Here is a 13,735-nt window from a genome sequence, read left to right on the forward strand (position 1 = left end):
GCTTCCTGGCTGATGTTTTTGGTCACTTTTGAATGCTGGCGGTGCTCTCACTCTAGTGGTAGCATGAGACGGAGTCTACAACCCACACAAGTGGCTCAGGTAGTGCAGTTCATCCAGGATGGCACATCAATGCGAGCTGTGGCAAAAAGGTTTGCTGTGTCTGTCAGCGTAGTGTCCAGAGCTTGGAGGCGCTACCAGGAGACAGGCCAGTACATCAGGAGACGTGGAGGAGGCCGTAGGAGGCAACAACACCCAGCAGCAGGACCGCTACCTCCGCCTTTGTGCAAGGAGGTGCACTGCCAGAGCCCTGCAAAATGACCTCCAGCAGGCCACAAATGTGCATGTGTCAGCATATGGTCTCACAAGGGGTCTGAGGATCTCATCTCAGTACCTAATGGCAGTCAGGCTACCTCTGGCGAGCACATGGAGGCTGTGCGCCCCACAAACAAATGCCATCCCACACCATGACTGACCACCGCCAAACCGGTCATGCTGGAGGATGTTGCAGGCAGCAGAACGTTCTCCACGGCGTCTCCAGACTCTGTCACGTCTGTCACATGTGCTCATGTGCTCAGTGTGAACCTGCTTTCATCTGTGAAGAGCACAGGGCGCCAGTGGCGAATTTGCCAATCTTGGTGTTCTCTGGCAAATGCCAAACGTCCTGCACGGTGCTGGGCTGTAAGCACAACCCCCACCTGTGGACGTCGGGCCCTCATACCACCCTCGTGGAGTCTGTTTCTGACAGTTTGAGCAGACACATGCACATTTGTGGCCTGCTGGAGGTCATTTTGCAGGGCTCTGGCAGTGCACCTCCTTGCACAAAGGCGGAGGTAGCGGTCCTGCTGCTGGTTGTTGCCCTCCTACGGTCTCCTCCACGTCTCCTGATGTACTGGCCTGTCTCCTGGTAGCGCCTCCATGCTCTGGACACTACGCTGACAGACACAGCAAACCTTTTTGCCACAGCTCGCATTGATGTGCCATCCTGGATGAACTGCACTACCTGAGCCACTTGTGTGGGGTTGTAGACTCCGTCTCATGCTACCACTAGAGTGAGAGCACCGCCAGCATTCAAAAGTGACCAAAACATCAGCCAGGAAGCATAGGACTGAGAAGTTGTCTGTGGTCACCACCTGCAGAATCACTCCCTTTTTGGGGGTGTCTTGCTAAATGCCTATAATTTCCACCTTTTGTCTATTCCATTTGCACAACAGCATGTGAAATTTATTGTCAATCAGTGTTGCTTCCTAAGTGGACAGTTTGATTTCACAGAAGTGTGATTGACTTGGAGTTACATTGTGTTGTTTAAGTGTTCCCTTTATTTTTTGAGCAGTGTATTTTCCTGCATCTGACATGTTCTGACTGACATGTTTATTTGCATTTATTTATCTAACCTTTATTTTATCAGGGAGTCATACTGAGACCAAGGTCTCTTTTACAGATGAGCCTGAATTACATAAACTACAGAAAATACACACAATAGAATAAAATAAATACAAGCAGAAAGAACAACATGGTCATAAAAAACAAACCCATTCATCAGTAATAAGGTCCTCAATCAGCCTTCTGAATTGCCCCAGAGGCACCAAAACATCACAGTTAAGAACATTTTGAAGATTGTTCCAAATAAGTTGCAAGAAAGGTAAATCAGCTTTTAGTTACTTCTCAGAGTTAACCATCCCTGAGACGGGGTGTGGTAACTCCTAAGTCTAAAGTTTAGTCAAGATGTTAAGTACAGTGGGACTTTTTGTAAACGGGCTATATATATGAAAACACAGCAACGTGACATCAGAGGGACAACCAACTTTCTGGTAGAGAATGAAGTGATGAGTAGTAAAATTGTCGCCCGTAATAAAGCATAGTGCGCTATGATAAATTGTATCTAATGGCTTTAATGAAGTGGCAGCTGCGTTCATAGATGATGTTGCCATAGTCTAAGACCGATAGGAACGTCAACTGAAAATCTGCTTTTACTATTTAGCGAGAAGCAGACCTATTTCTATAGAGAAGCCCATTATATTTCTATAGAAGAGCCATAATTTCTATAGAAGAAGCCCATTATATTTCTATAGAAGAAGCCCATTATATTTCTATAGAAGAAGCCCATTATATTTCTATAGAAGAAGCCCATTATATTTCTATAGAAGAAGCCCATTATATTCTCTATAGAAAGAAAGCCCATTATATTTCTATAGAGGAAGCCCATATATTTCTATAGAGGAAGCCCATTATATTTCTTATAGAGGAAAGCCCATTATATTTCTATAGAGAAGCCCATTATATTCTATAGAGAAGCCCATTAGTAGTTTCTATAGACATCATTTATAACTAGAGATGCAGCAGAGATAGTGCTATGACCTGGTCTAAAACCCGACTGATGCACATTTAGAATACATTTCAAAGATGTAGTTCTTAGCTGAGAATGAATCAAGGATTCTGATATTTTAGCTAGGCAAGAAAGTTTTTAGAAATAGGCTGATAATTATTTAGGTCACAAGGGTCAACACCTTTGTGAAGGGGGAGTACATGGGCCGTCTTCCAAACCTTGGGGATAGTACCAGATATAATCGTCAGGTTAAACAAATGGGTTAATGATTCAGCTATCGGGGGCAGAGAGCTGCAGCAAAAATGGATCAAGCATATCAGCCCAATCTTAAGCAAGGCATCTAGCACATCACAGATAGTACATTTTAAAAATTAAAACAAAGATTCACTAGGGGTGCGTTCATAAATTCACTCTGGATTGCCAGAGAGAGCTCAGAGTGCGCTCTGGGCGTTCATAAATTCAGAGCGCTGTCCGTTTGTAAATTCAGAGCGTTTCGCTCTCGGAGCATTCAGAGAGCACACTGGACGCTCTGGCTGAGGAGTAGGGTTGATCCGAGTGTTCTGACCTCACAACGGCAGTCAAGCACCCAAGCTCACTGGCTAAAGTTAGCTAGCTACTTCCAGGCATAAATGAGAGAACACACTTCACCATTTTTCTCACCCTAGCAGAGCTGGTTAGGCTGTTTTCATGTTATTCCGAGTTTTGGTGACTAACTGTGCTGCTGGCAAATTTTAAATACAACTTTTTGCTGAGGTTTACTGACACCAGCCATATTCAACGGGTGTTGAGCGTTCAAAAATTAATCAGTTATTCTGCTCTCTGGCACACTCAGACGAGAGTGGTCTGAAATCGTAGTAGATCCAACTCAGGGTCAGGAATACAGGAGCTGGTGGCTAAATCAGAGTAGAACATGTCCCAGAAACAAAGAACAATCCCAGAAACAAATAACTGTGTATTCTGGTTTATGGGCACATATACAACCAGGAGCAAAAATTTATTGGGAATATAAATATTTAAAGATTGGGACACCAGATTTGACATATATGGCCACTCCTCCCCCTTTCTGTAATATGTCACATCTAAATACATTATAATAATTTACTTCAATGTCTTTATCAGATACAGAACCATTTAACCATGTTTCCGAGAGAACCAGAATGTCAGGACACGAGTCCTGCACCCAAATGTCAATTGTGTCATTTTTTAAATCATACTTTGCACATTTAGGTGCATTAGCCCAAGACCCCTACGGGATTTAAAGTCAGAGGGCGTATTCAGCTCAGTCCCATAAGAGCTAACAGGCACAGGGTCATCTGCAGCTATTTGTTGAGTGAGCTGAGACTTTGCCAATGTCTCTGGCCAACCCACGTGAGAGCAGAGTAGACAGCATTTGACAGACCTCCCTCAAGTCGCTGGATGCAGTGGATAGGGGCGGGAACTGGGAGAGCAGTGTTGGCAGAGCAGTCCAACCTGAGGAAGCTCCCGCCAAAGGAGGCGACTGCCAATGCTCCATTCTGGGTGTGCACAGGAGGCCATGGTGTGGCTCCTGTTGCAGGGCTGGAGCTGCTATGGGGGGGCAGGAGTATCCCAGGCCCGTCCTGGGGATGGGAGTAGAGAGTGTAACCAAAACTAGCCTGGGAGGGAGGTTGTAAGGGGAATTGAAGAGGGTGGTGTGGAGGGCAGTGTGGCCGGCGATGCTCCAAACTCTGCATGGGGCCACTTTTACTGGGTACGGCTTGGGCATAGCTCAGTGTATCTGCATGCAGTTCATCGGAGAGAAGTGGTGGGGGGAGGGGGGGGGAGGGGGGGGTGGGGGGGGGGGGCTGGGGAGGAGGGGGGGGGGGGGGGGGGCAAGTGTCTGGCTGTTCTCCAATCTCTGTGAGGCGCCTCCAGATGCAGGCCTAAAGGAGCGTCTGATTTGTCTCATGGAGTTGGTGGCTGTTCTGTTGCTCATGTGAGGTGGACTGGCCACCCAGAGCAACATCCTTTAACATCCTGGCGAAGGTGGGGACTGCCTCTTTGTACAGTTGTACATTGTCTTAAAGACAGTCCAGGCTGATGGTGGGTCAGGTGTGCGTTGGACCATAGCACACAGTCCCGAGAGAGGCTGGCATTTACCCTCTGGATGGTGGCAGGGTGGAAATCTCTCCTCTGGAGCAGGGTAGATATTACTATGTTCGCGAAGGGGAAGATGGTGGAGGCCCTTTCTATCACTCCCCTTAGTGATGTGGTCACCCGCTCCTGTTGGACAAACAGGTCATTGGTCCCCGTGTGAATGAGGATATGGCTGGGGGAGACCAGCTGGGCCACAGTCAATATCTCCAAATCTCTCTCTGTTGTGGGGCACCATAACTTTGACACGTCTTTATTTGGGAAAAGTTCATTCTCTCATATAAACTTTCCATTTGAATCCATCATTAATATAATGTCTGGTTTTTCGTCAGGTCTATGGAGGATGGCAGGAGTGATTGGAGAATTACAGGCTGTGAGTTGGGGATGGAGTGGTCAGTTGGGTCAGTGCATTGGTTGGGTTGGTTGGTGGGTTCTGATTCAGCTGTTGTCCTTGTTTTTGTCGGACTCTTTGTAGAGTGGAGTGGTTGTGGCTGAAAAATTCCTGCCTTAGCTCATGTAGCTCCTTCTGCAGGTCGTGCATGTGGCTGGTGTTGACTGTGCTGAGCAGTTCCTCTCTAAGTCTACACACTGGTTTTCCTCCTCAACATTATTCATTGCACACTGCAGCTCCCAACCTCATCCCTATGCTGAAGCACCAGGCTGATCTCCTCCTCTAGAAGATGCTGTGGTACTGCTGGTGTCACGCGTGAGAGATTCATGCTCAGGGCTGTGTCTGCTGCAGGCGAGGGAGGAAGAGCGACACTGGGGACTACATACCAGGGCACAGAGGGAGTGGAGGCTGTTGTAGGTAGTGAGAGTGGAGAGGTTTTAAGTTCAGCAACAAGAGGTTTTATTTGGTCAAAGTAGTGGACAAATTGATCCAAACTGGCCTCCGAACCTTGAACCGTCTCAGTACCGTTATAATAAATATGAATGTTACTTTTGGGTGTGGAATCAATGTACAGTTGCCTCATTGTTCTCTTTTCTGACATTTTAAGTTCATTGTTGTTCTTGTGGCGAGCTGTGTGACAAGCATTAGGATCATCTGTAGAACATCAGTGTGACATCAGTGAAATTAATTGTCAACGCTTGACAGTGTTATCTAATGTCCTTTTTAGCACAAGAAGCTGTGAAAATGAGTTATGACCGCGGTTCTACACGTCATGACCTCTTGCATGTTTTGTTACTTCCAGACGGAGAATTCCCCCGTGGCACTGTGGTTGGAATTGACCTTCTGCGTATACCACCTCTAGATGGAGCTCACTTCCTGTCCAATCATGACATCACCGACCCAGTCACACATGCCAAGCTGCTTGAACTTCTCCCTGGTGCCGCAAGGCTCATGTCATCATGAGTGATATGGACCCAATGCTCACGTGGTTGTCAAGGAGAATGGCCATGAAAATCATCACAATGTCATTGTCATGATTGACTTGGCTGAAAGAAGGTGTTTGCAGAACTGGTGGCTCTCTGATTTCGTAAGTATTGGGACGGGGCATTGGCGGCACCAGCTTCAGCAGAAGCTGTCCGCTGTGTTTCCGTGACGTCAGGTGACAGCTCAAACCAAAGCCAGCCTAAAGGAGTCGTCAAGAGTTGTTTTTCCTTGCAGGTCGTACAGAATAAAAAAAGTCTGACTGTATATTTTATAATGTGTGTTGTAAGCTTTGTTCACGCTTGCAAAAGAAAGGCCTTGAGGTGCTAAGGCACTTTGAGGAGCCCCTCTATTTCTCGCATTCCTGAAATGTAACTTTTTGTAAAATTCTAATAGTGTGCTATGATTCTTACCAACTCATTAAATCGTGGATTTCTACAATGTTTACATTAGTCACATTACAATTCTTGACAACATTCACAAAAATATTTTAGGACACACTTTTTAAGTAAGTGAACTCATATCCCACATCTGTAATCCAACAAAAATTTGGATCAAGCATGCATCATTCATTTTCCTCACTCGACGCTGAAAATCATTTAGCCTACCAGACGAGGGCGCCTTGAGGTATCCAATAAGCCAGTGCATTCGCAGGCCAATCATTTCTCCGTATGGGCTGTTTTCATCTTTACCTACAGACAAGGTGATATCAACATCTATGGGCCAGAATGTATTGTATGTATCAAGCCCTTATCATCAGAGCCACCGTGTTCCTCAAGTAAATTTCTGTGCACGTCAGAACTATTATTTTTCCTTTGCCAGGCGTGTTTGAAGTATTACAAAGTACATTTGGTATTTGTTTGATAATAAATATTCCAGTTTGCCATTTGTAATGCTTATAATCTGTTTTGCCAGCCATGTAGTAACATGTAATCATTCTCTCATTTAGGGCTTATAAAGGGAAAACGGGCTGGATGAAAGAGCCATGGACAGCATGACTAATGAAAAGGCTGATGCCACTGAAGCCGTGCATTATAAATAGTGTTGGTCTTCGCTCTCAGAGAGCGGCGATGTGCTCTTCAATACATCATCAGGCTGGCATTTGAATGCTCTGCTTGAAATGATGTGATTTTGAATGATTTTTGCCAAGTGGACGGCCACTGATTGAGATTTCCCTCAGATACAGAGCTAAATACCCCGGGATGAAGGCCCACAGTAGTGTTGATTTGGCACTATTTACTTTGCCTGTTTTTCTCTCTCGTCACTGACTACTTTCTATAATTATATGGCTCTCAGGGTTTGAAAGTACTCTGCTGATTTGACCAGGAACAAAGAAACAAATGTATCAGAACTGTGCAATGGACTGAACACAATTAAATGCGACGGGGACAGGAGAAACGGATACAAATGTCCCTTAAAATAGAGAATATGATGAAAATAAGCTCACCATAAAGATGCACATGGAAGGTTTCATATATCTGATGCCATACGTTGGTGAAGGGGCCCTGTCTCCATGACGATATTATAAACCTTCATACAATTAGCCAGTGAGCTGTGACTTTCAAGCCACCGATACCTCCCTGTTATCTCCTCAGTTATATAAGTGATCAGCAGCTAGATTGTAACGGGTTCATTGTTGGCGTATTGGGTTCCACATGACTTGTGTTACACAGTACATAGAATGAATAGTAATGTGGACATCAGAGCCTGCACAGAAATATTAGGTACGTGCGCGACAAATCAACCTCGTTTTAAACATTGTCTACATGGTATCGACCATTGAACTCTACCTTGAATTAGGTTTTTCAAATGCCTTGACTTTTCACAAATCATTGATGACCAAAGACACAAATAATGTCCAGTTAAATGCCTTAGAACAGACTGAATGAGCAAGGCATTTCTATTTAATACTCCTTCAAACTCACTGCCATAAATGAGACTAGCACCGGCTATACAAGTTCCACCATAGAGTGGTTTGGAGCCAGTCACCTTTACCATAAAGCATTGTGTGTAGGTAGGAGAGAACATAATAGATTACGTTGTACATTATGTGAGCTGATATGCTGTCCAGATTTCTTTCCACCTCCGTGGTAACCTCAAGTTCGATTTGTTATTGCTGCTGACACAGAGGTCATTGTGGTACGATTAACCACAACACGTGTGAAGATTTCACCTGCTCCAACAGGAAAGTGTGCAAGGAACTTCTGAAGTAAACTAGAAATGCTTAGAGGTGAAAGGTAAAGGCCTAGCACAATCGTACATTGTTTTGGCATTCCATGTTCCAATATTGGTGGATTGCCTTGGTAAGAAGATCCAGATCTTTCTCATAGTCTCTGTGTAGTTTAGGCTACCTTGTCTCTAATAATTTGCCCCTCCATTCTTGTCTTTGAAGAGTCCTCAATTTCCAGCTTCAGGGACATGTTGCGTTTCACCAGTTTCTGTAATGTAGTGTAAATCCACAATACAGGCAGTTGTGAAGTGCCTGGAGTTTTACCAGAGCGCTGATAGGGCTCTGGTAAATCGACCTGGCCGGGGTATCCTGGAATGACATTGACCTCATCCCGTCAGTAGAGGATGCCTGGTTATTCTTTAAAAGTGCCTTCCTCACCATCTTAAATAAGCATGCTCCATTCAAAAAATGTAGAACCAGGAATAGATATAGCCCTTGGTTCACTCCAGACCTTTCTGCCCTTGACGGCATAAAAACATCCTGTGGCGTTCTGCATTAGCATCGAATAGCCCCCGTGATATGCAACTTTTCAGGGAAGTTAGGAACCAATATACATAGGCAGTTAGGAAAGCTAAGGCTAGCTTTTTCAAACAGAAATTTGCATCCTGTAGTACAAAGTCAAAAAAGTTCTGGGACACTGTAAAGTCCATGGAGAATAAGAGCACCTCCTCCCAGCTGCCCACTGTACTGAGGCTAGGAACACTGTCACCACCGATAAATCCACAATAATTGAGAATTTCAATAAGCATTTTTCTACGGCTGGCCATGCTTTCCACCTGGCTACCCCTACACCGGTCAACAGCCCTGCGCTACCCACAGCAACTCGCCCAAACCTCCCCCACTTCTCCTTCACCCAAATCCAGATAGCTGATGTTCTGAAAGAGCAGCAAAATCTGGACCCCTACAAATCAGCCAGGCTAGGCAATCTGGACCCTCTCTTTCTAAAATGATCTGCCGAAATTGTTGCAACCCCTATTACTAGCCTGTTCAACCTCTCTTTCGTATCGTCAGGGGATTCCCATAGATTGGAAAGCTGCTGCGGTCATCCCCCTCTTCAAAGGGGGAGACACTCTTGACCCAAACTGCTACAGATCTACAGTGGGGAGAACAAGTATTTGATACACTGCCGATTTTGCAGGTTTTCCTACTTACAAAGCATGTAGAGGTCTGTAATTTTTATCATAGGTACACTTCAACTGTAAGAGACGGAATCTAAAACAAAAATCCAGAAAATCACATTGTATGATTTTTAAGTAATTAATTTGCATTTTATTGCATGACATAAGTATTTGATCACCTACCAACCAGTAAGAATTCCGGCTCTCACAGACCTGTTAGTTTTTCTTTAAGAAGCCCTCCTGTTCTTCACTCATTACCTGTATTAACTGCACCTGTTTGAACTCGTTACCTGTATAAAAGACACCTGTCCACACACTCAATCAAACAGACTCCAACCTCTCCACAATGGCCAAGACCAGAGAGCTGTGTAAGGACATCAGGGATAAAATTGTAGACCTGCACAAGGCTGGGATGGGCTACAGGACAATAGGCAAGCAGCTTGGTGAGAAGGCAACAACTGTTGGCGCAATTATTAGAAAATGGAAGAAGTTCAAGATGACGGTCAATCACCCTCGGTCTGGGGCTCCATGCAAGATCTCACCTCGTGGGGCATCAATGATCATGAGGAAGGTGAGGGATCAGCCCAGAACTACACGGCAGGACCTGGTCAATAACCTGAAGAGAGCTGGGACCACAGTCTCAAAGAAAACCATTAGTAACACACCATGCCGTCATGGATTAAAATCCTGCAGCGCACGCAAGATCCCCCTGCTCAAGCCAGCGCATGTCCAGGCCCGTCTGAAGTTTGCCAATGACCATCTGGATGATCCAGAGGAGGAATGGGAGAAGGTCATGTGGTCTGATGAGACAAAAATAGAGCTTTTTGGTCTAAACTCCACTCGCCGTGTTTGGAGGAAGAAGAAGGATGAGTACAACCCCAAGAACAGCATCCCAACCATGAAGCATGGAGGTGGAAACATCATTCTTTGGGGATGCTTTTCTGCAAAGGGGACAGGACGACTGCACCGTATTGAGGGGAGGATGGATGGGGCCATGTATCGCGAGATCTTGGCCAACAACCTCCTTCCCTCAGTAAGAGCATTGAAGATGGGTCGTGGCTGGTTCTTCCAGCATGACAACGACCCAAAACACACAGCCAGGGCAACTAAGGAGTGGCTCCGTAAGAAGCATCTCAAGGTCCTGGAGTGGCCTAGCCAGTCTCCAGACCTGAACCCAATAGAAAATCTTTGGAGGGAGCTGAAAGTCCGTATTGCCCAGCGACAGCCCCGAAACCTGAAGGATCTGGAGAAGGTCTGTATGGAGGAGTGGGCCAAAATCCCTGCTGCAGTGTGTGCAAACCTGGTCAAGAACTACAGGAAACGTATGATCTCTGTAATTGCACACAAAGGTTTCTGTACCAAATATTAAGTTCTGCTTTTCTGATGTATCAAATACTTATGTCATGCAATAAAATGCAAATTATTTACTTAAAAATCATACAATGTGATTTTCTGGATTTTTGTTTTAGATTCCGTCTCTCACAGTTGAAGTGTACCTATGATAAAAATTACAGACCTCTACATGCTTTGTAAGTAGGAAAACTTGCAAAATCGGCAGTGTATCAAATACTTGTTCTCCCCACTGTATATCTATTCTACCCTGCCTTTCTAAGGTCTTTGAAAGCCAAGTTAACAAACAGATTACCGACCATTTTGAATCTCACCGTACCTTCTCCGCTATGCAATCTGGTTTCAGAGCTGGTCATGGGTGCACCTCAGCCACGCTCAAGGTCCTAAACGATATCATAACCGCCATCGATAAGAGACATTACTGTGCAGCCGTATTCATCGACCTGGCTAAGGCTTTCGCCTCTGTCAATCACAACATTCTTATTGGCAGACTCAACAGCCTTGGTTTTTCAAATGATTGCCTCGCTTGGTTCACCAACTACTTCTCCGATAGAGTTAAGTATGTCAAATCGGAGGGCCTGTTGTCCGGACCTCTGGCAGTCTCTATGGGGGTGCCGCTGGGTTCAATTCTCGGGCCGACTCTCTTCTCTGAATACATCAATGATGTCGCTCTTGCTGCTGGTGATTCTTTGATCCACCTCTACGCAGACGACACCATTCTGTATACCTCTGGCCCTTCTTTGGACACCGTGTTAACTAACCTCCAGATGAGCTTCAATGCCATACAACTCTCCTTCTGTGGCCTCCAACTGCTCTTAAATGCAAGTAAAACTAAATGCATGCTCTTCAACCGWTCGCTGCCCGCACCTACCCACCCGTCCAGCATCACTACTCTGGACGGTTCTGACTTAGAATATGTAGACAACTACAAATACCTAGGTGTCTGGTTAGACTGTAAACTCTCCTTCCAGACTCACATTAAACATCTCAATCCAAAATTAAATCTAGAATCGGCTTCCTATTTCGCAACAAAGCATCCTTTACTCATGCTGCCAAACATACCCTCGTAAAACTGACCATCCTACCGATCCTCGACTTTGGCGATGTCATTTACAAAATAGCCTCCAAAACCCTACTCAATAAATTGGATGCAGTCTATCACAGTGCCATCCGTTTTGTCACCAAAGCCCCATATACTACCCACCACTGTCACCTGTATGCTCTCATTGGCTGGCCCTCGCTTCATACTCGTCGCCAAACCCACTTGCTCCAAGTCATCTACAAGTCTCTGCTAGGTAGTCCCACCTTATCTCAGCTCACTGGTCACCATAGCAGCACCCACCCGTAGTACGCGCTCCAGCAGGTATATCTCACTGGTCACCCCCAAAGCCAATTCTTCCTTTGGCCTCCTCTCCTTCCAGTTCTCTGCTGCCAATGACTGGAACGACCTGCAAAAATCTCTGAAGCTGGAGACTCTTACCTCCCTCACTAGCTTTAAGCACCAGCTGTCAGAGCAGCTCACAGATAACTGCACCTGTACATAGCTCATCTGTAAATAGCCCATCCAATCTACCTCATCCCCATACTGTATTTATTTATTTATCTTGCTCCTTTGCACCCCAGTATCTCTACTTGCACATTCATCTTCTGCACACCCTACCATTCCAGTGTTTAATTGCTATATTGTAATTACTTCGCCTATTTATTGCCTTACCTCCCTTATCCTACCTCATTTGTACATGCTGTATATAGACTTTTCTACTGTATTGTTGATTGTATGTTTGTTTATTCCATGTGTAACTCTGTGTTGTTGTATGTGTCGAACTGCTTTGCTTTATCTTGGCCAGGTCGCAGTTGCAAATGAGAACTTGTTCTCAACTAGCCTACCTGGTTAAATGAAGGTAAAATACAAAATAGACCGCTTTACCTGCTGTTCATAGCGATGGGTTTAGTATACCAATTATAAGGCATGAGTTAATTGGGAATGATTTCAAATTCATAAATAAGGCGCGAGGGGGTGTGGTATATGGCCAATATACCATGGCTAAGGGCTGTTCTTAATAAAAGCTGGACAGTTTTATCTCAATCTCTTCATTCAAAGACTCAATCATGGACACTCTTCCTGACAGTTGTGGCTGCTTCGTATTATGTATTATTGTCTCTACCTTCTTGCCCTTTGTGCTGTTGTCTGTGCCCAGTAATGTTTGTACCATGTTTTGTGCTGCTACCATGTTGTGATTCTACCACGTTATGTTGTGTTGCTATCATGCTGTGTTGTCATGTGTTGCTGCCTTGCTATGTTGTTGTCTTAGGTCTCTCTTTATGTAGTGTTGTCTCTCTTTGTCGTGATGTGTGTTTTGTCCTATATTTTAATTTAAAATGTTTAATCCCAATTATAAAATTATGCACGATGCATTGACACAGCCCTTAGTCGTGCTATATTGGCCATATACCACAAACACCCGAGGTGCCTTATTGCTATTATAAACTGGTTACCAACGTAATTAGAGCAGTAAAAATAAATATTTTGTCATACCCGTGGTATATGATCTGATATACCACAGCTGTCAGGCAATCAGCATTCAGAGCTCAAACCTCCCAGTTTATAAATGGGCATTTTGCTATCTTTACAAACCCTGATGTAAAGATAGTCCTACTATTCAATAGATACACGGCACGACTTCTGATGCCAGCTTTTGTGTTCAGCCATCCCCATGTCTACCAGCTGCTTTTCAGAATTGTACAGCCTTTACAAGTTGCAAAAGAATGAGATATGTAAGTATTTTATGGGTCACAACAAAAGATAACCTCTTAAATTCATATTCTTTTCAAATTATTTGAAAAATCAGACATTTTACTTTCAATTGGGGTTGTTCATACTAAATTGGTGAAACAAAACATCTTTATTTTAGCATAGTGCCTAACAGTGTTTTAACATTTCTACTGAATAAAAGCTCTCAACGGTTTAATTTTATTGAATTAATCAACTGCTCTCAGGCTTAGGCTGAATATACTCTACATGAATAAATGCCCTTCAAATTACCACCGAGTTAATATCCTTGTTGAAATCTGATTAAAACCTCAAATTGAGTTTTTTAAAAGTCTGATTATCCCATGAAATGGAATTTTTAAACCTAATTATGACTTGATTTGCATGTATTTATGGCACCACTGAAATAGATAGTTCATGTTAATGTATTAATTAAATCTGCTTATTTGGTTTCCTATAG

General features: G+C 44.3%; 1 pseudogene; it reads left to right on the plus strand.

Annotated features, from left to right (window-relative positions):
* Nucleotides 1-6,101, plus strand: part of LOC111980155 (rRNA methyltransferase 2, mitochondrial-like) — an 8,865-nt pseudogene extending 2,764 nt beyond the window's left edge.
* The last annotated feature ends 7,634 nt before the right edge of the window (nt 6,102-13,735 follow it).

Source organism: Salvelinus sp. IW2-2015, linkage group LG20 (assembly GCF_002910315.2).
Source record: "Salvelinus sp. IW2-2015 linkage group LG20, ASM291031v2, whole genome shotgun sequence".
In the NCBI taxonomy this organism is placed as follows: domain Eukaryota; kingdom Metazoa; phylum Chordata; class Actinopteri; order Salmoniformes; family Salmonidae; genus Salvelinus; species Salvelinus sp. IW2-2015.